We start from the raw sequence: 27,743 nt of genomic DNA on the forward strand, positions 1-27,743 counted from the left end.
AATCTAATTATGAAACTTGACCTAATATTTTGTCAGATAAATAGAATTAGATACTCTAATGCCAAAAACAAGACCATATTTGTATCTTGTGCCCCTGGACCATTTACAAAATTTATCATGTACTTTGCCGCAAGGAAAACCTTAATAAATTCTCAAGTGGAAAACTGACAGGTAACATTCTCTGACAAGAATTCTGTAAAGCTAGGAATCAACAATTAAAAGACCAGGAAAAGTAAACAGGAAAAAAACTTAGAAGAACCTAAAATACTTTATCTAAGTAATTTTTGGATCAAAGAGGAAATCAAAAGAGCAATTTAAAATTATTTAAAAATAAACAAAAATGGCATTACTTCCTAAATTATCAAGGGATGTGGCTAAAATCATGATAGCTGCAAGTATAAAATATGTGAGATTTTCCAGACTTTGTGCAAAAGATAAATTAAATTTTATTATTTTTTTTAATTCAGTTAATGCTATAAATTTTCCTTTGTGTAAAGAAAGGAAATTTAAAGAATTAACTGAATTTAAAGAAATATTGAAAAAAATCTTTCAACTCAGGAACAGAAAAAGAATATATACATGTATATGTCACATAAAAGTATTTGTACAAATGTAATAAAAATATAAGCAAAAATAATTACAGAATTTCAATGTGCAATTAACAAAGCCAAAAGCTGATCTGTAAAAATATGTGTAAAAGAGGCATACTTTGTTCTACACTGAAACATACACTGGTATACTTCCTAAATCCCAAGGATAAAGAGAAAATCTTTCAGGGTTTTTGTCAGAAAAACTGAATCATCTACAAAGAAAATAATGATTTTCTCATCTATATCATGGAAGCTAGAAGACAGTAGATAGCAACTAGAGATTTCTAAGAGGAAAAGACTGCAAACCAAGTAACTTACTCCCCAGTCAAGGTATCATTCACCCACTTGGGTCAAAGAAAGATGTTTGAGGTCATGTAAGAATTCAAAAAGTATATCACTGTCATACACAATTGAAAAATATTTGAAAAAAAAACTCAAACTAAATAATAAATGAATCAGAATGGAGATCTCAAGAGGAGAGAAGAAACAGTGATGGGCAATGAACGTGGCTTTCTGAAAAAGCAATTAAATCTAAATTGAAAGGCAGATTGACTAAATATATAAAATTGTATCATTTCAATGTGTAATCAATATAAAAAGTATTAATGAGATATTTTGCATTTTTCTTTTGTGCCAAGTCTTAAAAATTCCACATATATTTTGTAGATCTCCATTCAGACTAGTCGCATTTCAAGTGTTCAGTAGTCACATGTGGCTAGTGGTTGCCATATTGGACAGCACAAGCGTCTACCTAAATATACTAAACTATCCCAGCAAAACACAGGACTGAGAATGAGAAGAAGGGAGGAAGTAACAAGATGCAGATGATCTCATGGGCTTAGGAAGAGAAATGAGAAGGATTATAAGAATGACATTGTAGGGTTAACAATGACAACGAAAGGAAACAACCTGGATGTCCAGCAATAGGCCATTGGTTAAATAATTAACGGCACATTTATAACATACAATATTTAATATTTCCTGAATTTGAAAGAATGAGTCAGAAGCATATTCTATCTTAAAGAAGCATGCATGTTATATTGTTATATAAAACAAACAAGTGTAGTATAATACATAAAATATCCAATTTTCATAAAAGTATATGGAAAGTTTTTTTATATGTGTCTATTTATATATCTTTTTATGGGTCTAGAGAAAGATATGGAAATACCTTCTCTCTATAGTGAGTATCAGTTGCTTTGGACAAGATTGGAGAAGTTAGATAGGGAATTATTCATTAATTTTGTCTTTATGAACAACTGTATTATTTTAATTGTAATAATGAATTGGGGGGCGTAATTCCTAAAACATCTTATGCAGTATAAATAAGAGTGACAAAGAGAAATAAACAGCAGCAGCTCTTGATGTGTGGAAGGGACTTGACCTCCCTTGATAGAGTCAGACAAAGCCTAAATGGATAGCTTGATTTGATCATTGAAAGAAGGACGTGAGATTAAGGGAAACTAGAGGTAAGGTCTTAAAAAAAAAAAAAAAAAAAGTCTGGTTATATAAAGGGCCTTCCTTCCTAAGTGAAGCATGAAACCCAGAACCCATAAGGAAAAAGAAATGACAGATTTGACAACATAAAAATTGAATGCCCATAAACAACTGTAAGGGGGTGAAGCAATAGGTTGGGAGATAATATTTGGTACATAACAAAATGCAATGTATATGGATAGCACATTCCATATAAAAATGAAATAATTACACATTACCAATAAACATGTGAAATGATGTTCCAATTAATAGAAAGTAAGTATAAATATGTGTAAATCAAAGTGAAATAACTTTTTCTCACCTAATTTGGCAAAAGGAAAAAGAAAATATTCATGACATTACTGTAAGGGTATGAGGAAGCTGGCACTGTGGGTGGAAATATGAATTAGAACAATTTTTTTGTGAGTATCTAAGAAAATTCAAAAAGCACATGCACTGTGACCCACCAATCAGACTTTGAGGAATTTACCTTACAGAAAGAACAGAGCAAGAGTGCAGAAAGATGTATATGTGAAGATGACCACTGAACATTGCTTACACTAGCAAATACATGGAAACAAGCTAAATGTGTGGTTCTGGTCAAATAAATTATGGTAGCCTCAGACAAAGAAATTCCTTGCAAATATGAAAGAGAATTAAGTAGATCTGCATATTCTAACATGGAAAGATATCCATGATATAGTATTGAGAGGACAATTGCAAAACATTATGTATGACATAATCTCAGTCTTGTAAAAACACAAAAAGTGTTTGTGCTTATGTGTGTATGTATTTATATGTTTTCTGCATTTTTCAAACAATAAAGTAAAAACGATAAAAGTATAGTAATATTTCAGTCAGCATGATGTTTAGAGAATGAGGAATTTTGGTTAATCTGTATTTTTTGTTGATTCAGAATTAACTCTATATTTTTAAATTCCCATCTTTGCTGAAAATCTTTCTAAAATGATTCCTTTTCTACCCATGTGACATCAAGGAAGCATTTTTGAACCTTCATTCTATGACTGATGATTTTTAGTGACTTATGTTCATTATTTTGAGTATCAGTTCTCCTTGCCTGGAGCCCTAATAATAATGACAATTGCTACATTTATAGAGCCAGTATTCAAACCCAGTTCTCTGATGCCAAGTTCTTTTCAGTACAGAAAAACCCCTGGTAGCTACCCTCATTGATTAAACCCTTAAAATGAAGTGTTCACTTTTCATTCACTTTTATTTTCTTGCAATAGAAAGCTAAAGGGAAAAAAGTCACTTGGTTGAAATTTTTGGTTTGAGTTTCAATAATTAAAGTTTTATATATTCACCATGTAGCTTAAGAAATAGAGCATTGCTAATACCTTTTTGCCCCTGCTGTATGACCCTTTGAGATCCCAATCCTCTTCCCTCACTTCCCTACTAGATGATTGTCATCCTGAAATGTGTTTATCATTCCCTTACTTTTCTTTATAGTTTTGCCCTGTATGTATGCATCCCTAAAAATATATTTTTCAGTTTCACGTTTACAAATTTCTTAAATATAATCCTATTGTTTTTCTATGAATTGCTTTTTGTGCTCAGTGTTACATTAGTGACATTCATTCATGTTAATGTACATAGTTCATTTATTTTCAAGGTTATATAATATTCTGTTGAATGACAGAACCATAATTTATTTATCCTGTAATGTTTTTTGTAGACTATCATGGCAAAGCTTTCAATTGATGATAATATCACATATATCACAAACTGCTAAGAACCTACATGGCCATTGTTATCTGTCTGCTCAGTGTTGTAGCGAAAGAAATAGACAAACCAAAATACTACTATAAGGCATTCAATGAGTATCATATAAAAGTTTGAATAAGGCACTGTGAGGCTATGGAGAGGGCCAGGTTAACTCTGGCTAAAGCAAGCCTTAGAAAAGACATAATTTGAAATGAGCCTTGAAAAACTGTTACAACATTCAAGAGGTACATATGAGGAAGTATGGCTTTCTATGCAAAGAATCACTGAAGCAGCAAATGGGAACATAGGACAATATTCAGAAAATGTTTAGCATAGATGTGGCTGGAGTGTAAGTACCCGAAGGCCTGGCTTACCCATTCTAAATGGGAACAGATCTGTAATCAAATTCTGGCTCCATTTTTTAAAACATTGCCCATATTACTTAACATGGCAGGTTACTTGACCTTGTTCTCTCACCTGTAAAGTGAATAATGCCTACCTCTCTGAGCCATTGTGATGACTATATCTTTAAGTGAAAATGTATAGATAGGTCTTAGCACAGCGTCTGCCACAAAGTAGGCACTTTCTGAATGTCAGTTCTCTTCTCTTACTAACACTGACTTGAATAAGGCCTCTTTCACTTTTGTTTCTTAAGGAATTGAATGGGTAGGGCAATAGATAGTATTTTTTTTTTTTTGTAATTTCTCTTTAGGCTCAGAGCGTCACCCTGACATTTCTTTGCTTTTGTTAGAAAACTAGTTACTCTCTGGCTCAAATTTGCAGCATCGGCTGGGCACGGTGGCTCGCGCCTGTAATCCCAACACTTTGGGAAGCCAAGGCAGGTAGATCACCTGAAGTCAGGAGTCAAGACAAGCCTGGCCAATATGATGAAACCCTGTCTCTACTAAAAATACACAAATTAGCCAGATGCAGTGGCACACGCCTGTAGTCCCAGCTACACAGGAGGCTGAGGCTGGAGAATCCCTTGAACCTGGGAGGCTGAGGATGCAATGAGCCGAAAGCATGCCACTGCACTCCAGCCTCGGTGACAGAGCCAGACTCTGTCTCCAAAAAAAAAAAAAAAAAAAAAAAAAAAAATTCGGCATCTTCTTTGCGTTGTCTTCCTCTAATTCCTATTTGCAAATATCAATTTCTGTACTCCAGAGATAGCCCAAGCTAGGATATGAACCTCAGGCCAGAGAGTCTGGGTAGAAGAGGAAGAATGTAGAGAAGGTATCTGTTTAACCTGAGCTAAGAAACCAGCATTAAGAACAGAGCTTGAAATCATGTCCACATTTTATGAACTAGATGTTCCCTTTCTATTTCATATCTAGGCAAAGAGCTTATGTCAGAGTGCAGAGAATTCTAAGCCTATAGATCACCTGGCTGTCATGGAAGAGTGATGAGCAAATAATAGCCAAGTGGCTTTATTTCACTTGATAAAGGTGAGATAAGCAAATAAGCCAGTGAATGTACTAGGAAGGAGCAGAAAGTTGCACAGAAAAATGAATGAATTAGACACGGATGTCCAGAATCAAATTATATCAGCAGGCAGCAAAAAAGGAAGTGACTAGGTGGCGAAGCAAGCACATAAACAGGACATACTGGAGTTAAAGAGATGAGAAGATTAAAAATCTATAGGAAGAATTTATCACAATTCAATTCAGTTCAATAGATAATTATCAAGCACTGATTGCGAACCAGGCTTTCTTTGGTCCTGGGGATGTGGAGGTGATATGGTGAAGGACAGTTTAAAATCCAAGTCAAAAAATGAGAACCAGGAAGCCTGTGTGGGGTTAAGGAATGAGCTACAAACATTCATTAGCAGAGACCTGATCATGAAGATACTTCCCTAATTCATCTCCAGACCACCTCTTTTGATACTTGTATTAGTCAGAACTCTGACAATGAGTGATGGTAGCCCAACTCCAACTACCTTAAGAGAGAGAGAGAGAGAGAAAAAAAAAGGTTTTTTGGCTCAAGCAACCAAACAACAAGGTGGAACACGGTCTTAGCAAAAACTGGAGCACAGGTTGGAATCATGGACTGGACCACTGTCAAGACTCCCTCTTATGCCTAGCTCTCTCTGCAGGCCAGCTTTATTATGTACAAGATGGACAGCTGGCTAGCGCTGACTGCTCTGGGCTGTCAACGTTATAGCCTAGCTAACTAAAAGGAAAGAGATACTCTTCTACCTGCTTTCAGTAAACATTTAAAAAATTAAGAAAATCTGAGAACGAGCCTGGATTGGCCTAGCTTATTTCCCATACCAATATCTGAACTAATCAGTGGGGACAGGGAGGTGGTGTCTTGGTCTGTTCTTAGTTTGTTTTATGCTGCTACAAAAGAGTACCATAGACTGGATAATTTATAATGAACATAAATTTATTGGCTCACAGTTCTGGAGGCTGGGGAATCCAATGGCTAGAGCTGTCTTTTGTGTCATCACATTGCAGAAGGGCAAACATGAGGGGTGAAGAGGTGGAGAGAGAGAGAGACAGAGAGAAGCGGGGTGAACTCACCATTTTATAATGAGCCTACTCCTGTGGTAACTAACAAACCCATTCCCAGAATAATGGCATTAATCCAGTCATGAGGCTGAAGCCCTCATCATGACCCAATCACATTTTAAAGGTCCCATGTTTTAATATTGTTATAATGGCAATTAAATTTCAACATGAGGAATACCTTTAATCACAGCACTTTGGGAGGCCCAGGCAGGAGGATAACTTGAACCCAGGAGTTTGAGACCAACCTGGAAAGCAAAGTGAGACCCCCATCTCTACAAAAAATCTTTAAAAAAAAATGTTGTCAGGCATAGCGATGTGCATCTGTGGTCCTAGCTACTAGGAAGGCTGAGATGGGAGGATCACTTGAACCCAGGAGGTTGAGGCTACAGTGAGCTATGATGGTGCTACTGCACTCCAGCGGGAGTGACAGGACAAGATCCCATCTCAAAAAGAAAAAAAATCAATATGCATTTTGGAGAGGAAAAACATTCAAACCATAGCAGGTAGGGAAATGTGATTGCCCCAGACTGGATCGGTGTCCACGCCTTAAGCAATTGTGGCAAAGACTGCCATACAAAGGTAGGAGCTTCTTTTCAGATTACAAGTCTAAAACGGGAGTACGAAGAATGGTTTATTTCAAAGAGGTGAAATTGCAGTATGTACGTGGTCACTGGGGGAATCGCTGCGAGGCAATCATTCCACCATGTGGCAGTTCTGTTGGGCAGAGGTCTCTCCAAACATAAATGGTCTAGAGATATTGAAAGTAGGAACATGTATTTGGAAGCACCAGGCTAAAATGGAGAGCACATATGCACTTGGGATAGCAGCAGATTCTTGACAGGCAGTCCTGAACCACCTCAAGCCTTTGGTTGTTCTCTATTGCTGATAGAATAAATCCTGAAATAATTATTATTTTAGGTCCTTCAGTATCTTTTTTCCAGCATTTTCTCCCTTTTTTCCTTCTATGTGAACCTTCTAAACCAGCCAGACTTGACTATTTACTGAGCAAAGCATTCCGTGCTGAAGCTACACTCATGCAATCATCAGTACTCCAGATATGGCATCTTTATTATTTTTGGTGTTCTACTATCATCCTTGCTTAAAATGCTTTTGAGATGCACTGGTATATTCACCAAATATTTATTTATGCTTCCGTGCATGCAAAGGTTTTCTGGATACTGATTACACAATGATGAACAAGACAGACATGGTTCCTGCCCTCAGAGAATTTCTTTTTTTGAGGCAGTCTTGCTCTGTCACCCAGGATGGAGTGCAGTAACGTGATACTGACTCACTGCAGCCTCTGTCTCCTGGGTTCCAGTAATTCTCCTGCCTCAGCCTCCCGGGTAGCTGGGATTACAGGCACATGCCTCCATGCCCGGCTAATTTTTATAGTTTTAGTAGAGACACGGTTTCACCGTGTTTGCCAGGTTGGTCTCAAACTCCTGACCTCAGGTTATCTGCCCACTTTGGCCTCCCAAAGTGCTAGGATTACAGGTGAGAGTCACCACACCAGGCCAAGAGTTTGCATTTTGGTAGGAGTAGAGAGTTACTATATAATTATAAAACTGATCCTAAAATTATGATGTGATGATTGAAATAAGTACTCCAAAGAAAGAAGGACCTAATCTGGTCTTGATCGTCAAGAAAGTGAGATGAAATCAAAGATCAGAAAGAATTAACCAATGAAGAGATGGAAAGGACAGGAGGGAGAAGAGGGAACAACATGCACAAATGTCATAAGGTGAAGAGCAAGATGGCGTATTTGAGAAACTGGAAGATGTACATGTTGCAGAAGCAAGAGGGTGAGTGGCCAGAGAAGTACATAGGAAACCAAATAACAGGACTTTGTAAAGCATGCTAAAGATTTTGACATTTATCCTAAATGTAATGGGAATATATTGAAGGGAGATGATGCGATTAGTTTTTGGCATTCTGTCTGGTGGCATTGCAAACAATATTAGATGGAAGGATACCTGTTAAGTTGTTGCAGACATCCAGGTCAGAGATTATTGAATGTGAAAATGGAAAAAACTTGATAGGCTCAAGCTACAGTTAAAAGATAAAAATGATGGTATATTGGCCAGGCGTGTGTTGACTCATGCCTGTAATCTCAGCACTTCGGGAGGCCGAGGTGGGTGGATCACCTGAGGTCAGGAGATGGAGACTAGGCTGACTAACATGGAGAAACCCCATCTCTACTAAAAATACAGAATTAGCTAGGCGTGCTGGCATGTGCCTGTAATCCCAGCTACTCAGGAGGCTGAGGCAGGAGAATCACTTGAACCCTGGAGGCTGAGGTTGCAGGGAGCCAAGATCGCACCATTGCACTCCAGCCTGGGCCACAATAGTGAAACTCCATCTCAAAAAACAAAAAAAATATGGTATTTTATGTTGTGTTGAATATAGGGGGTGACTCCTGGGTTTCTGGTCTGTGCAAATGAATAGATGGTACTTATATTCACAAACAGGCAATGGCAAAAGGAGGATCAGTTTGGACGCAATGATAATCAAGTTAGCTGTGGACATTTTAAAAAATGTGAGGCATCTTTTAAATATCTAGATGACAAGTAAATAGTTGGATATACAACCTGGAAAACAGTACTGGAATCTACACTCTCCCCTCTGTTCATTCGAGCCTTACCCATTCATCAAATCCTAGCTTAATCTACCAACTCCACAAGATGTCACTGACCCATTTTATCCCTCTTTACCACCAGCAGCTATACACGTAGTAAGAGATCATTTTATCTGTAACAAAGTGAATGCATAGCCTTTCTGCCACTTAGGCAATATTAGAGGCAAAAGACATAAATACAAACAAAATTGGATTTGAATTTTGACTTCACCTCTTACTAGCAAAGGTGACCATGGTCAAGTATTTTAACCTCTTCAAAGTCAGTTTTCTTGCTTATCAATACAAGATAGTAATAATACATGCCTCAGGAAGCCATTGTTCAGTATTAAATGCAGAATGTATGTACAGTGTATAGCACAGTGTTTGCCACATGATAAGCACAGAATAACTATTATTTATTGTTGCTGTTATGACTATTATTAATTTTGTGGAGATGGAAAAATACCATAATTACCTAGGACAAGCAGTGGCTATGGTGAGGTGATAAGTTAGTGAATACAAAAACTGGCAAAAGCATATGCCTGTTTCTCCATGCTTTATAGCATAGTAATATTTTCCATTATTCTCTACTTCAGAAAACAGTCATAAATTTGTTGTCTTTGTTTTTGGCTGGAGGTTGGCCTCTGGTTTTATAGAACATTCCACTGGAGCCAATCTCTTGTGTTTCGTAAAGCATAAATTAAGGTGTTGCTAAAACTCACAATGTGAGAATTGTTTGCACATGTATATATATGTGTGTGTGTGTATATATATAGACCTATGTACCTATTAATCATTTTTATCAAGAAGACCCATTGTTCATGGTATGTACCATATATTGGTCATTATGTTGCTGGCAAGTAAAAAGAAATTACGCACTTAACAGGAGAGAAACGCATTAACTCTTCAAACTAATAGGGGGTGCTTTTATTAAATTACCTCCTCCAGTTGCTTTAATGGTACCCTAGTCTCCACACACTGATGCATGTTTGAGCAGTAAGTAGTTTTCTGCCACCTTGCCAAGAGAACTAGGGTATCTCTTTTTTTAACATGAAGAGCTTGAGGATGGAGTGTGAAAGTTTGGCCTTTTCTTTATATTAGTAAAATATTCATTTATGGAATCACTATGCAAGTGTATATAAATGTATAGTAGATATAAATTACTACCTCTATTTATAAAAATCCAGTATCTCTTTTAAGTGAATGGTAATAGAAAAAAAATTATGATCAATGTTTTTCCAACTTTTACATTCTACTGTATCCAATTTTATACTTTTTTTACTAATTTTTTTTCTTTTTGAGACAGAGTCTCACTCTCTTCCCCACGCTAGAGTACAGTGGGGCGATTTTGGCTCACTGCAGTCTCCGCCACCCAGGTTCAAGCTATTCTCCTGCTTCAGCCTCCCGAGTAGCTGAGATTACAGGCGCCCACCACTACGCCCAGCTAATTTTCTATATTTTTAGTAGAGATGGGGTTTCACCATGTTGGTCAGGCTGGTCTCCAATTCACGACCTCAGGTGATCCACCCACCTCAACCTCCCAAAGTACTGGGATTACAAGCATGAGCCACCACACCCAGCCTATTATTTCGATTTTTCAAATAAAGCAACCAAGGCTCAATGAGAGATTAAATAAATTGTCCACGGCCACACAGATACCAAGTGGCAATGCTAACTTGGAACAATTTTAACACCATCCTAATGACCTCATGCAACATATGAACTTATAAGTAGCACATTGAAATTCACAGCTTAGGTTGTCATTTGTGCAATGTGCATGTGGCGGATGCTAGGACTTCCTGCTTCTTGCCTCCCAGGTTTCACTCAGCTCACTGCTGTCTCCATCTGGATTTCCACCACCAGCTGCCAAAATACTTGGAGGGATATAGCAGCCAGGAGACAATGGGCATTTCTTTTGTCACTGACAGTATAAAAAGAGACCTTTAAAGTATGCATATATTATTAATAACTCATTGTTCTATATGAGTTTAATGCATTTTATACCTCCTTTTGAAGTATTATTCCACTCTGTACTAATTCTTATTACCCACATCTTGTCACTTTGACTCATTGAAAACAACGGTATTTTAGAGTATATTCTGTGCTTGCAGACAACACAAACAACATCTGTGTCTGCAGGCGGACAAATAAAAGGAAACATTGGCCTCTCTTGTGTTTAGCTCCCTAGCACAGAGCAGCTGCCTTGAGGAGAGTTTTGAAATTATTTAACAACATTAACAAAGAAGAGAGGAATAATATTCACTGGGAAATGTGTGTTGGGGTATTACTTCAGCACGTTAACACCCAGCTAGAGGAAGCAATCAGATCAAATTTGGGGGGCATTTCCTGTTTACAAGGTAGTATTATCACCTCATGCTAAATAGACTGAGCCTAAGTCTGTGATCTACATTAAGAGTTTTACATGTATCACAGTATTCAGAGAAAGGCTGTGAGTTGAGAATATTCTACAGCTTCCGATAAAATGTTTAGGAACATTTTTCTTTATTTTAAATTTATCAAGGAGGTATGAAATTAGATAAAGGCTTGCTTCACTTTAGCTCACACACTATCATTTAGTGCTAACACTGCAGGCAATTTCTGCAAAATGCATTTTCCAAAACCTCTCAAAGCTAGAAAGCAAAGGCAAACAGCAACAACAACATTAGTGCTTTTGAATTGAAAACTTATATTATCCAAATCCTTATTAACATTGCCCCAAACACTTAGCCTGAACAATCAAATTAATGTTTCAGGCATTTAGAAAACAATGGACAATCTATATACATGAATGTACATTCCTTTCACACATTTTGGAAGGATGTGCAGGTAAAACAATCTATGAGGATTGCCCAAGGACATTAATGATATACAGGACAGATGTAATATGAGTCTACACAATGCCTGGAACAGTTGACTCCATTTGGTGCCCAAATCATCACCTTGGGGGGAAAAAGCACAAAGAGCCAAATAGTGATTTGATATTATATTGACAAAACACATGCTTGGCTGAATTTTCACTTTTGACATAGTCACTTGGGTTTGTCACTGGTTCCAAGGTTTCTCCTAGCACGATTTAAGGTAGATGTGTTCCTTCTGTCCATCCACTGTCTGTCACTCTCTCCCTCCCCATATTCAGCATCCATTACTTTTGCCATTGTCACTTCCTTTTCCAGAATTCTAGCTCCATTTGTTTTTGCTTGCTTTCTTGTTCAAATGTTCCTATTCGTGGCCAATTGCCTAAGAGCACAGCACGGTGTTAGCAAATTTGACAAAGTTAAGCTATGTTTAGTATACTTTCTCTTCCCTGACTAATGCCAAATTACGTATTTTATATATATATAAAATATATATATATTTTATATATATATAAAAGCTTCACTGAAGCTTTGACCTCCAGGGCTTAAGCCATCCTTCTGCCTCAGTCTCCCAGGTAGTTGGGACTACAGGTGTATGCCACCACACTCAGATAATTTTTTTAATTTTTTATAGAGATGGGGCCTCACTTTGTTGCCCAGGCTATTGTCAAACTACTGAGCTCAGGTGATCTTCTTGCCTCCACCTCCCGAAGTTCTGGGATTACACACATGAGCTACTGCACTTGGCCTATAATTTTTAACAGAGCACTTCAACCTTTAGTTTTCATGCCCTCAGTCCATGTGTTATTCAATAAGTGTTCATGGAACACCTATGGTGTGACAGACACTAGTAGGATCCAGGCAGATTAGAGAGAAGGAAAAGGATATGTCCTCTTCCCTCGAAGGGCTGACAATGTATTGCAGACATGGAAATGATGACAGGACAAGGAAGGAAGTAAGTGCCATGATAGATCTACACATAAAGGACTGTGGAGTCCAAGCAAAGTGAGGGACTCACTCTGTAAGACTGAGACAGGCTCCAGAGAAGTGATATTTTGAGTTTCATCTTAAAGGATGAATGCACCTCTGTTAGGTTAAAAAGTAGATAAGAGTGTTTCTAGCACAGAGAAGTGTGTGTTCAAAGGCAAAGACAAATGCAAAGGAATGATGGATTTAAAGAACAGCAAACAATTGTCTGCATCTATACTGTAGGTGTAGGGGCAGGAGTAGAAGAACCAGTAAAGTAGGATGGAGCCAGTTTGTAAAGGGCCTTATATACCATACTAAGGAATTGGGCCTTGCTTGGTCTTAGATTATATCTCATACTGCTTATTATTCCTGTATGTTAGGGCTCCAGAATCATTAATCTGAACACAAATAACTGAGTTTACATTTTTTTTGCATACGTCTGCAAAGCAGCCTGGAAATTTGCTAGCTGTGAGTTTTAATCCAGAATGTAAGAAAATTGATTTAACTGGAAAATATTTATTAACCACCTAATGTAGCAAGCATTGTTCCAGGTATCAGAGAAAAAGCAATGAACAAAACAGACAAAAATCCCTGCCGTCATGGAACTCATATTCTAGTGGGAATAAATTTGTAACAACTGTGCTCGGTAAATATTTGGTATCAGAATCACACAGATTTTCATATGTATATTTATCTACATGTTATTGTCAGTGCATTTCATCTGGGTATTAACTTGGGTTCCTCCAGAGGGTCAGCAAAATTGAGTATATGAAAGCAGTGACAAATAGGAATTTAGCTTCTTCCATCAAACTGAAATCTACTAGTTGAAAACCATGTCAATGGTTTCTGTGTACAGTATCCTCAGTTTGAGGGAAGTTGAGGACCCTGGGAGGCTATGCTGAGATATGCCACATTTGTTCCTGTTTTGTGTGTTCACTTTTCTTCTCAAAAAGTTTTTGGCTAAATACTTGGAAGCTTAATATCCTGACAGACGGAATAAGAAGGGAGAGAGCGAGAAAGAGGTTTGGAGAGAGGGCTAGGGACAGAGGTTTATTTTGTGGAGGAGAAGAGCTCTTCTAGTCAACCCAGAGCCTGCCTGCAACACTGTAATCACCACAGACTTTAGAGATGAGGAGGTGTGGTAGGGTTGGGGGGGAGAAAAATTGAATTACTTCACAATTTAGCTATAAAATTATAACACCATTCTACTTCATGATGTATAATCAATAAATAAAAGTCAAGTCTTAAAAGGATGTGCTATATAAATGCCAAATAATATTCACTTTGAAAATTCCAAATCTGGGTAGGGTTATTTAAAAACAGTCCACTTGTGAACAGTTTAATTTTAGCATTGGGCTAAAATTATAAAAAGATAACTTTCATTCATCTAGGAAATCAGTTTTATTTCTTAGCCTACATAAAATTCGAATGGGGCTTAGGAGAGGTGTGAACAGAAAGCTAACTGAAAACGCCATTTTGAATTATAATGATTCATGTAATAAAATTAAAATATATATCATCTACTGTTATATTAAAAATATCACTAGATTCCAAGGGTACCTTTCAATAAAAACCTCTTTCCAATAAGAATTAGTAAGGCTGGTCGTGGTGGCTCACGCCTGTAATCCCAGTACTTTGGGAAGCCAAGGTGGGTGGATCACCTGAGGTCGTGAGTTGGAGACCAGCCTGACCAACATGGTGAACCCTGTCTCTACTAAAAATACAAAAAATTAGCTGGGCATAGTGGCGGGTGCTTATAATCTCAGCTACTCAGGAGGCTGAGGCAGGAGAATCACTTGAACCTGGGAGGTGGAGATTGCAGTGAGCCAATATTGGGCCACTGCACTCCAGCCCCGGCAACAAGAGCGACACTCCATCTCAAAAAAAAAAAAAAAAAAAAAAAGGAATAACAACAACCTTTCTCTGAGGACTACTCTGAGGATTAAATGAAATAATATATTTTTCAGGGCTTGGTACATAGAGGCTGCTAAATTCATGGAGGTCAAGCTACCAAGGAACATATAGTTTTACATATTAAAAAAGAAGAAGAAAGTAAATCCAAACATTAATTTAACATCTTCTTTTTTAAATTTTACTTAAAGTTCTGGGAACATGCACACATATGTTTATTGCAGCACTATGTACAATAGCAAAGACTTGGAACCAACCCACATGTCCATCAATGATAGACTGGATAAAGAATGTGGCACATATACATCATGGAATATTATGCAGCCGTAAAAAAGAATGAGTTCATGTCCTTTGCAGGGACATGGATGAAGCTGGACACCATCATCCTCAGCAAACACAGGAACAGAAAACCAAAAACTGCATGTTCTTACTCATAATTGGGAGATGAACAATGAGAACACATGGACACATGGAGGGGAACATCACACACTGGGGCCTGCTGGGGGATGGGGGGAAGGAGAGGGAGAGCATTAGGACAAATGCCTAATACATGCGGGGTTTGAAACCTAGTTGATGGGTTGATAGGTGCAGCAAACCACCATGGCACATGTATACTTGTGTAACAAACCTGCACACTCAGCACATATATCCCAAAACTTAAATAAAATAAAATAAAAAGATGCTAAATTCATGTTCAGATTTACTTTCTTCTTTTTTTAATATGTAAAACTGCATTTTGGTAGCTTGACCTCCATCCATTTGTACCCCAGGACTGGGGAATGTGTGCTTTGAAATCAAAACTAGCTAGTTCAAGTGATTACGTCTAAAACCTTATACTTAGTAAGTTGCAAGTGAATTTTCTGGTAACTGAAATAAGTTTCCCAACTTCCACAGCTAATGGCGAATGGCCTTCCTTTCTAAATAAAAGTTCATCATGGGATGGACTGTAATGTTAAATACCACTCTCAAGATAATTGTATTGGTTCAGATCTACTATACTTCAGAATGAGGTCAAGACTGACCCTGGTTACAAGAGTATATGACTACTATGCTAGTGTTTGTATATAAAAACCCATTCTGCCATTGACTACATATACTATGCCACTGAAGAGTCTTTGTAGAAAGTAATTATAAACAAATGGTATGTTACCAACCTCCTATTGTTAAGAAGTAGATTTTGAGGGTTTTTTACATAGTAGGGTTTCATTTGCACTGAATTAACCATATCCTCTCATCCAGTCTTCTTTGAAACAAATAATATGCATTCAACTAGAATGAATAGTCAGGATTATGAGAGAAATCTGTAGCTATGGGATAAAACAAAGGCAACTAGACTGTTAAGGTGGAAATGGCAAATATGTGTCACTGACATCGTTGAGTCCACCTAATCTGTCATGGTACTTTATCATTGAACCTAGATTGGCCCATGAATCTTTCCTGCCAGATTAAGATTAAACCCCATTTGTTGGTCATGTTTGCATTAGTCTGTAACAATCTAAGCATTCAGGATTTCAGTATCCAGAATTTAAGCCTTTCTGATTCCCTTGGAGTAAAAGCAAAATGGCAGACAAATTGAGATAAATCGATCTGTTCATTTCCCTCATTGATGGCGGTGTGTGAACACAGATTTGTTTTTCTGTTTTATCAACCTTGCTGCTTTGTTTCATTGCTCCCAGTGTTTTACTTGGACATTTTAATTAGGCAAGCAGAAAGCATTCTTGTCACCCCCCTGTATTTTCTAGAAACATCTTTCTTGAGGTAAAATTGACATATAATAAACTATATAGACAGTATACAAGTTGGTAAATTTTACATATGTATATATTCATTAAAACATTACCACAATCATCACGGTGAACCAACCTACCATCCCTAAAAGTTTCCTTTCACTGCTTTATAATGCCAATACCCTTCACTCCCCACACACTGCAACCCAGGCAACAACTAATCTGCTTTCTCTCACTATATATTAGTTTGCATTTTCTAGATACTTACATACCTGGAAGCACACAGTATGTAGACTTTTTCTTTGGCCTCTTTAACTCAGCATAATTATTTTGATATTTATTTATGTCATTGTATTTATTAATAGTTCATTCCTTTTTATGTCTCAGTAGTATTCTATTATATGGATATACAGAGTTTGCATTCATTTGCTTGTTGATGTTTTTCGTTTCCAGCTTTTGGTTCTTATAAATAAAGCTGCTATGAACATTTGTGTCCAAATCTTTGTAAGAACCTATGATTTCATTTATCTTTGGTAAATATTGAGGGGTGGAATAGTTAGATCATATAGTAAGTGTACATATAATTTTATAAGACAGGAAGATATCTAGGGCCAACATTGCTCTGCACCCACTTAACACAGCGTAATAGCAAGACCCAAAAGGATAGAAATGTTGCCAAATAATTTAACCACACACTAGAACAAAGCTTTATATACACATATATCAGACAGTCCCCAACTTAAAATGGTTCAACGTAAAAATTTTTGACCAGATGATTTAAAAGCAATACACATACAGTAGAAACAATACTTGGAGTACCCATACAACTATTCTGTTTTTTATTTTCAGTGTAGCATTCTATAAATTACATGAGAGATTCAACACTTTATTATAAAGACAGCCTTTGTGTTAGATGCTTTTGCCTAACTGTAAGCGAATGTAAGTATTCTGAGCACCTTTAAGGTAGGCTACGCTAAGCTATGATAGTCAGTAGATTAGATGTATTAAAGGCATTTTTGATTTAAAATATTTTCAGCTTACAATGGGTTTATCAGAATGTTACCCCATTGTAAGTTGAGGAGCATCTATCTATGAATTCAAAACCCGTTTTGAGTGTTCTATTCAATGTCCATGAATTACGAGGTTTTCCACTCTGAGTGTTGGAAACAGCAACTATTTCCAGTCCTGTTTCAGATTCAGAAGTTCTTTTATTCCTTTCAGATGGCTCTTTCTCCATTCTCAGATGGTTTCTTGCATGCATGTGCTGTCCAGAATGCAGGTGAATAAGCAAGGGGCACCCTCTGAACATCTATGGAATTCTCTTTCTGTGAAGTTCTCTCCTCTCTGATACTCTGTACTGCAAATTCTAGCTACCTTGGGCTTCCCGCGCGACCAGCTTAGTCTTCTCAACTCAGAGAGACTACCAGGCTCTACCTGTGATCCCCCTCCTTGTCCTGAGGCCTAGAAACTCTTAAAGGGTTTACCTAATGTGTTTCTCTATCTCAGGGATTGTTGTCCTTCATTACCTGTCGCCCAATGCCTGAAAATAGTTGTTTCATGCATTTTGTGTGGCTTTCGTGGTTGTCATTTAAGGCAAGAGGATACATTTGGTTCCTGTCACTCTATCTGGTCTGCAAGTGGGAGTCTTCTCCAGAATTTGACGTTTTCCTCTGAATGAAATTCATTCAAATTTGCAAGTTCCTGATGAGTGTCCAAAAAGTTATTTCCTCATTCTTTCCCAACTTGGAAAATTTCTTTCTTTTCTTTCTTTCTTCTTTCTTTCTTTTCTTTCTTCTTTCTTTCTTTCTTTCTTTTTCTTTCGGATGAGGTCTCATGCTATCACCTAGGCTGCTTGGAAAATTTCTTTCTTTTCTTTCCTTGTTTCTTTTCTCTCTCTCTCTCTCTCTCTCTCTCTCTCTCCCCCCCCCCCGCCCCACCCCCTTCTCTCTCATGAGGTCTCACGCTATCACCTAGGCTGCAGTGTAGTGGTGCAATCATAGATCACTGAGGGCTCAAGTGATCCTCCCACCTCAGCCTCCCAGGTAGTTGGGACTACAGGCACATGCCACCACACGTGGCTAATTTTTTTTTAATAGAGACAGTCTTGCTTTATTTTCAGTCTGGTTTCAAACTCCTGGGCTCAAGCAATCCTCCCACCTTGGCTTCCCAAAGTGGTGGGACTATAGTCAAGAGCCACCCACATCCAGCCAGAATCTCTTTTTTCTATCCCTGAAAATTTTTTTTAGTGACATTTTCTGAGTTCCTGAAAACAGGCTGTCAGAAGAGCTACAGACTCACTCCAGGGCATTCTACAAACGTAGGGATATGGCATGAAACTGGTTGATGAGAATGACAAAAGAAATTTCTATTCAAGCCAGCTTGAAGATGGTCCTTTACCAAGGCTTTGTGACTAGTTTCAATAACATTTCCCCAGTTCTACATCCTAGAGTACATTTCTGAAGATTTTTAACAGGCAATTATTTCCCAAGTCATTATGCCAAAAAGTATAGTGAAGAAAACTTCTTTTGTATGACTATTTCAGTCAGGAGATGATACTGAGTACTTATTCTCCATTAGCCTGATATTATAAATTGTATTTTTCTGAATTCACAGCCAATGGGCTGCTGTCTTTCTCTTCTTGCCAAATTTGTGGAACATCTGTTATTTGAAACACACAGCTAATTTACCAAAATAACAATTTTTCAATTTGCATTAGTAGGCATTGTTTTATGTTAAGCAAAACCACCTCAAATGTGTCAGATTTGGGTTCAAGATGTTAACCCTTTCAAGAGTGGTTCCATGTTAACTATAAATTTTTAAAATATGGTGTTTAGGGTCCTTTGCCTAGAATTCTTCTAAGGCTTGAGGAGATGGCAATATAACCTGAGAATGTAATTTATTCTGCAGTTCATGATGGACGCTGGCTCTAGTGCACTATTCTATCTTGGCATTTTTACTCATTCATCACAAAGTAAATGCTTACAGAGAAGTGTAGAATGTTACAGAAATAATATTGCTTGCCTTTATGAGTATGTGTTTGAAGCACTCACAAGTGCTTTTAATGGTTATTTAACTCTAGCTCATTGATCTCACTTCTCTAGATAGAATTGTGCAGCAGATTAATGTAGTTTAAAATTTCAGACACACACACATACACCTTGACAAAAGAGCTTCACATACTTAGTGAGCATAATGGAAATACACAAGTATACCTGGAAGACCACGATGGGCAATAAGGATTCAGGTTCCAAAGTGTTATGAACAGCCAGAAAATTGGGCCAACACATGTAAGAAATGAGAAATTTTTAGGGCCATTGAGCACCATGCATTTTCAGTGTTCAGTAGCCCTGAAAATTTCTCATTTTGGCCAGGAAGTCTCTGTCTCATTCAAAATGTTGAAATAAAGGGAACATGCACAGGTTCTCATTGATCTAAATTTCTGTTGAAGTCCAGGACCTCCCACCATCTTTTCTAGTCCTTCATTCTTTTTCCAGACCCTTATTACAAAGACTGTAGAGATAGCATCCAATTTTTGTCATTGTAATGGTGACTGCTGAGCTAGCTTCAAAACAAGTTCTCCCATCTTATGTGAATATAGCCTAAATGGAGCTGTTCACTAAGGTGAAAATTAGTTTAAGGAAATAGCAGTTGCTTATTCCCACATCAAATTCTCTTCCTCTTGTTAGATTGCTGAAGGATATTTTAATCTCTCTCTAAATATGATTGGAGTTTGTTTTGATTTCTTCCAGGTTTCTACCTCATCTTCTTTCTTTCTGAGTTTCTGCTATAATTCTGTGTCCTCTGATTTGAGCCATTTTTACAGATTTTCAATTCTCTGTACTTCTGAGAGCATCCTTTTTTGATATTAACATAGCCTTTTAACTGCATTCTAGGATGTCTCCAGTTAGTCAGTATTGGTCACAAAGCATGAATATTTCTACTTCAAGCTTTTAACTCTGCCCAGATTTGTTGCCATGCTTTTCAGTATACTGACAGATGGAGAAATCTTGAAAATTAAATAAGGCATAATTAGTAGGTCCTGAGTGCCGAGATAATGGGTGCATTTGAAACTGTCAAGGGGAGATTAGGCTCCAAGAAGCTTAGTTATTTTATTTAAGTCCTTTTATAACCCCAGACTCCAGTCTTGCATGTGGGAGCATTCCATCTCTCATTCCTGTGCCCCAGAAAAAAGCTGATGAGCTCTCAGCAGAAAAATTAAAGTTAGGTTTGGACAATGTGTCTTTATTACTTAGTTGTCATTAGGGACTTAAAAAAGGCTCTGTGTGGAACTTCCCAAAGGACGTGACAAGGTCCTGTTAACTCACTCTGCTCACTGCCTAGTGTACTGCTGTACATTTGATAAAACGTTTTCATGAAGAGAGGAGGAAATTATTGCACTAATTTTCTAAGACTAAGAAAAATCAGAGGAGAATATTTTGTTTTGATTTCTTTACTTGAAATTGAGTGGGTGTTCAGTGAAGCTGTTTTTAAGTAAACTTACTTGAACTGATTTAGTTGACAATTTGATACTGTTTTCTTTTTAAAGCCCTCAAACTGAGAAATATAAAATGGTACCCAGTAGTGAAAATTATTTGCCTGTTAGCTGGTATTACTCACTTCTTTCTCTCTGTATTTCTTGATTAAGATTGTAATAATCCATTGCATTTTTCCCCGGAGCCAGTAATGAATTATTAGTGGGTCAGTAATATTTTTTAATTGTGTGAATTTTATTCATTATGTTTCCAATAGCCATGTTGTAAATGGATAATTCTATATTTGATGAGTAATGATTTACTCAGTTGCTTTTTTACATTTTAAATTTTAGATACTCTATTTCTCTATCAATAATCTTGCAATTCATAGTAGATACATAGGCTCTATCAATACTTTAACATGGCATGAATTCTAATTATGGCACAAGATCTTATTTAACTAATATGTACTATATCCTTCACAAAGAAGGATAAATGTCACCTTGATTTCATAAAACTACTAACTCTTTTCCCATTTGAAAGCATTGATGATTACACATGTTGGACAACATGTTCAGGTTATAATTATAGAATTTTAAAGCAAGTCAGTTACCTAGAGATTTATTTCTAGTTGGATTCATACATCTTACGAATGAGAAAACTGTGACCCCCCAAAATGTTAAGTGACTTATCCAAAACTCACATGGCTAATTAATAACACTTGCTTCTGCATGTAATCTATAAGGGTTGTTATGAGTCACAATAATTAAAGCTAATAATTCTATCCCCTCACTCGTCCCTTATTATGGAAATGGACTATACTCTTTAAAAGTTATATCCCAAATTTCTCAGGTCATGATTAAAATTAATCACACTTCTTGACTTCCAATTACTTATTTGGAGTGTAATGCCTTAAAGCTCCCTTTATATAGAGGAAGCATGGGTAGGTAGAATTTTAAGAAAAATAATCTTGAGCTTATTAGAAACAGAGAAATGGGCCAGGCATGGTAGCTCACACCTGTAATACTTGAGCCAAGGAGTTCTAGAACAGCCTGGGCAACACTGGGGAGAGCTCTTCTCTACAAATAATTTTAAAATTAGCTGTGTGTGGTAGTGCAAGTCTGTAGTCCCAGTTACTCAGGAAGCTGAGGCGGGAGGAGGATCTCCTGAGCCTGGGAGGTTGAGGCTGCAGTGAGCCAAGATAGCGCCACTGCACTCCAGCCTGGGTGACAGAGCAAAACCCTGTCTCAAACAAAACAAAACAAAACACAGAAATGGCATTTCTAGAAAAAAGCTGATACAGATAGCTATAACCGTCCTTCTCAAGTTTTGATAAGTGTCTTCTTTAGGCTGAACACCTGATGGTCAACCCCTAGATTCAGAGAGAAAGTACAGTTTATTTTTATTTTCAGCGTTTCAGAGCATTTTTTAAAAAAGTTATTAATTTGTTAGCATTAATAGATGCCTAATGTGATCCTATGTGGCAGACCAACTCTACTCAATCTCGTGATCATCAACTATAAATATTTCCCTATCTGCTGAAAGCTTAGCAGTGATGAGTTTCATCCTTAGTTTCCCTCCTAAATTTGACTTTCAACTCTTATGTGTCTAGGACAAAAGTACACCCTAGAAAATCCCTGAGAAATCATGCATCAGCTGGGCATGGTGGCTCACGCCTATAATCTCAGTAGTTTGAGAGGCTGAGGCAAATGGATCACCTGAAGTCAGGAATTCGAGACCAGCCTGGCCAACATGGAGAAACTCGTCTCTACTAAAAATACAAAAATTTGCCAGGCATGGTGGTGGGCACCTGTCATTCCAGCTACTCGGGAGGCTGAGGCAGGAGAATTGCTTGAACCTGGGAGGCGGAGGTTGCAGTGAGCTGAGACTGTGCCATTGCAGTACAGTCTGGGCAACAAGAGTGAAACTCTGTCAAAAAAAATAAAAACAAAAAACAAAAAAAAGAATGAAAGAAAAGAAAAGAAAAAGAAAAAGAAATCATGCATCAGTTAGTCTTAATGGCCTCTTGGCTGAAATATAAGCAAGATGACATTTTGACTACCTTTTTGTTCATGTTACATTTACTTTATTCCACTAGAGAGAAAAGAGTAAGACCTCCTTCTACCTTTGAGACTCTCAGCTCTACCTGTGAAAATTGATTCAAAAGTCTCCTTGTTTTAATATCTGGTGGTGTACAGTCAATTAAAAATCATTGTAGGGGTATAATTGAAGTATAATAAACTACACTTACTACATATACTTAAGGTGTGCAATATGATAAACTTTAGCATGTATACACCTGTGAAACTATCACCCCAATCAAGATAACAGACATTTAGATCACCCCAAAGTTTCTTTGTGTTCTTTGTTATCCAGCTCTCCCTCCACCCTTTTCCCCAGGCAACCACTTATTGACTTAATGTCACAGGAGATTAGTTTGAATTTTCTAGAATTTTATATGAATGGAAGTATATCATATATAGATGTTTGTCTGTCTTCTTTCACTTAGCAGTCATTTTGAAGCCCATAACATTGTTATGCATCAGTAGTCCATTCCTTTTTAAGACTGAGTAATATTCCATTGTGTAAATATACCACAGGTGGTTTATTCATTCATGTGTTCATAGACACTCGGGACATTTCTACTTTTTAGCTATTTCAAATAAAGCTGCTATGAACAACTTTGTACAGTTGGAAAGAAGTTTTCATTTATTTGTGATAAGTGTCCAAGAGTGCATGCTCTTTTGGTAAATATAGCTTTAAATTTTCAGAAAACTGCCACACTGTTTTCTTAAGTGGTTGTACAGTTTTACTTCCTCACCACCAGTGTATGAGAATTATAATTGCTCCACATTCTTTCTTGAAACTTCCTGTGGTCAAAATTGTTTTAGCCATTCTATTGGATGTGTAGTGGTATCTCATTGTGGCTCTAGTTTGCATTTTCCTGGTAACAGTTGTATCAAGCATCTTTTCATTTGCTTATCGGCCACCCCTATTTTTTGTTTAAGTATGTCTTTAAACTTTTTGCCCACTTAAAAAATTGAATTTCAAGCATTGTAGAAAGCAGTATGACAATACTTCAAAGAGCTAAAAGTAGAACTACCATTTGACACAGCAATCCTATTACTGGTTATATACTCAGAGGAATATAAATCATTCTACCATAAAGACATATGCACTCAGATGTTCATTGCAGCACTATTCATAATAGTAAAGACATGGAATCAACCTAAATGCCCATCAATGACAGATTGGATAAAGAAAATGTGGTACAGACTAGGTGCAGTGGCTCATACCTGTAATCCCAGCATTTTGAAAGGCTGAGGCAGGAAGAAAGAAACAGGAAATGTGGTACATATATACCATGGAATACTATGCAGCCATAAAATAGAATAAGATCATGTCTTTTGTGAGAACATGGATGGAGCTGGAGGCTATTATCCTTAGCAACTAATGCAGAAAACAAAAAAAAGGCAAATACCACATGTTCTCACTTATAAGTGGGAGCTAAATGGTGAGAGCTCATGAACACAGAGAAGGGAACAAGAGACACTGGAGGTACATGAGGGTGGAGGGTGGGAGGAGGGAGAGAAGTAGACAAAATAACTATTGGGTACTAGGCTTAATACCTGAGTGATAAAAAATCTGTACAACAAACCCCTGTGACACCAGTTTACCTACATGACAAACCTGCACATGGACTCCAAACCTTTTTTATCTAAAAGATAAATTTTATCTTTATAAAAGATGAATTAATTAAAAATAAAGAACTAAAAAGGAAATATTCCCTGCTATTGAATGCACTGTTATACTGATCACATCAACTATCAACATAATTTCAGTCATTATAATTAACCCAATAATTAATTTATGAAGGATTAATAAATCCTAAATCTATTTTATAGACATTTCTTATATATGTATTAAAAAGTAAAGCAAATAATTTTACTTCATGTGTGAAGATAGCAATAACTTAAGTTCAAAAGATATACACATTTAGAAGAAAAATAAAAAGTCTAGAGAACATCACAATATTTGACAGCATAACTAAATTTGATGTAAAAACAAAGAAAATGAATTTAAATTCTAATGTGCTCAAATTTTGTCTCTTGCAAGGCTGCAAAATAGATTTTCCTTAGAACGAAAATGAATTATCTGTTTGTGAGGTTGCAAATATATTATTCACTTGACCACATCTCTACCTGTTTCCTCTTAAAAAGTAGTTTCTCATAGTATCAGTCTATCCATTTAAATCTTAGACATTCTAAGATTGTACTTACATTTATCTTGTAACTAGTTTTTGGTAAGAAGAGATCTATAATAAACCCCATTGAACTTTATCTTCTCTAGAGAATATGTAGTACTTTAGGTAACAAGGGTCTATGTGCAAGGCTAGAAAACAACCACTTATGGTGCGTTGTAAGTACTTTATAGATAATGCATCTTATGGGAATTTTGAGCACCATCAAGACGTTTGTATATTTAAGAAAATATTTTACAGTGGTGACATTGATTTCAAGAAAAGGAAGGAAATGAGGCAGTTCAATAAACATCAGTTACTATAAATAAGTGAAACTTTTTCTCTTTTTCTTTTTTTTTTTTTTTTGCTTTATCACTTAAAGAGCAACTAATAGCTAACTCGGATTGTTATTTTTCTAATTATACATTGACAAGAAAGTATACTTTTATCTGACTGTATTTAATTAGAGAATTCATGAGTTAATCTTTGTAGTCAAAGCAGGATATAGTTCCAATAGAAAATAAATTGTTTATCCTATGCAATTTTTTATCAGATTACATAGCATTTTCTTAGGAAGGAACAAATCCATTTGAATTTTTTTTGAATGGGAAAAAAATCTCTTTAATAAAAAGGAAATCTGCTTACACCTGTCAGTGCTTTTAAAAAAACTTTATCTAGTGTTTTATTAATCTGGAATGACAAATTGGGCCTGTATTTATTTTTATTTGCTCATCCTTTTCCAACGAATGCCATGACTCAGATGCTCATATTAAAATCTTTGGAAAGCCACATCTCATGTGCCATTGTATGAGTGAAACTAAATGCAAGTCTGTGCTTTTGGAAGTAAATTTTCTAATTAGTGCCCTGAATCCATGGAAAATAAATGGAGATATTTCACAGCAATTCAGAGCAAAAGCTTCCTTTCTTGTGTCTTTAAACAGAATTAGAGATGGTGCAGCAAAATCTGTGGTAATGCCATGATGAGCTTGCACCCTTGCTACTACCCATTCCCTGGCTCCCATCCACTTCAAATAAATCTCTAGGGCAGTCATTTTCAAAGTATGATTCCTGGACCAGCAGCATGGGTCTCAACAGGGAAGTCATGCGAAATGCAAATTCTCTGGCCCCACTCCACACCTGCTGAATCAGAAACTTAAATTGGAAGGCACGGATGGGAGTGGGGGTGCAGCAATCTATGTTTTAACAAGCCTTTTAGGTGATTTTGAAGCAGACAAGTTTGAGAGCCACTGGTCTAGGGGAGTGAAGTAAGTTGTGAAAACAGACCTATATAAAATTTATTTCTTACAGCTTCAAGCTGAAAGGTTTATTACCAGGTTGCTGTAGCAACAACTGCACAGTAGGATTGGATAATGAAACATTGTGAAATTAAGAGGCATGAATATTAGCTGATCCCAATATTCTAGATTGCTAAAATTTATATTGGGCAAAATGGATTTTTACTTTTAGCCTTATGGCAAGAAGAAGCATGGTTTCATAAAATTTTCTGTTTGGCAAGTGGAAACCAGGACTATTTTTTTGAATATCACTCCTTTGGAATTTAGCCAAGTTTTTGTAGAAAAGGGGAATTACTCTTAAAGACATTCATCACGGAAATCAAAAAGTAACATACTCAGCAGGGACATAACCCTGAAAGAGTTAATTTTTAATTGAATTTTTCTAATACATTATAGTAGCTTTATTTGCCTACTATATGTTTCAAAAAGCGCAGTGCTAGGCACGTAGTGATATTAAATAAACAAAAGGAATTGGTTTGCTAAACTCTTATTTGGTAATTACATGCCACAAAAATAGTTATTTTTAAAATGTATTCATATTATGCTTGCTTTCCTCTAGTGTATGGTCTAAAATCCAGTACTTTCTGTATTCAAAGAATTAAATTCATGTTAGAGTTTGCATTTTATTGATATGTGCTAAGGATTAGATGCACTCAGTTAAGCTCCTTCCCAGCCAAATGACATACCCTGTCTCTGATGTCAGTCTGAGAAAATCCTATATAGTGTACTACATCTCCGGATTACCTTATCTAAGTATTACATGGACATTTCAGATGATATGTCTTGGCATGTGGTCATTTTTCATTAACTTATTAGGAATTGTTAAAGCATCTTTTCCCCTTTTTGACACCTTGCTATAATTGGATGTAAAATTGACTGTAAGACTGAATGCCTGATATTCATGCAGTAAGCTGATGGGGCATCGTTGGTGTCTAGCAGAAACCATGCCTAGATGGGTGTTTTAGGAAAAAGGGCTCTGTTGCTATCTGATGTGAGATATGGACAAATAACATCTATCCTCTGGAGTTTATTTTCCTCAACTATAAAAAGAAGGAATTCGTTGCATCATCTTCAAGGTTCTGAAATTTTTGTAGTTCTAAGATCCAGGGAGAAAGGAGAGGAAATCCAATCTATGAACTACTGCCAAGGTACAATATATGACTAAAATTTTTTAGCTATTTTTTGAAAAAAAATGAATTAAACAGAATAATTAGCATTAAGTCAGCCTTAAACTCTTTTAAAATCAATGGGAAATAATGATATTAGATACTGATGATTTAGAGTTTAAATTAACATGTTTTAGGAAAAATACTTTAGAAAAGTGCATTAGAACTTAATGCTTTTTTCTCAGTTTTC

At 36.7% G+C, this 27,743-nt stretch overlaps 1 protein-coding gene across 1 annotated transcript in view; it reads left to right on the forward strand.

Annotated features, from left to right (window-relative positions):
- Positions 1-27,743, forward strand: part of TENM1 (teneurin transmembrane protein 1) — a 789,930-nt gene that overhangs the window by 256,544 nt on the left and 505,643 nt on the right. The window lies entirely within an intron of this gene.

Source organism: Aotus nancymaae, unplaced genomic scaffold (assembly GCF_030222135.1).
Source record: "Aotus nancymaae isolate 86718 unplaced genomic scaffold, 86718_ANA_hifiasm-v0.15.2.pri h1tg000004l, whole genome shotgun sequence".
Classification (NCBI taxonomy): domain Eukaryota; kingdom Metazoa; phylum Chordata; class Mammalia; order Primates; family Aotidae; genus Aotus; species Aotus nancymaae.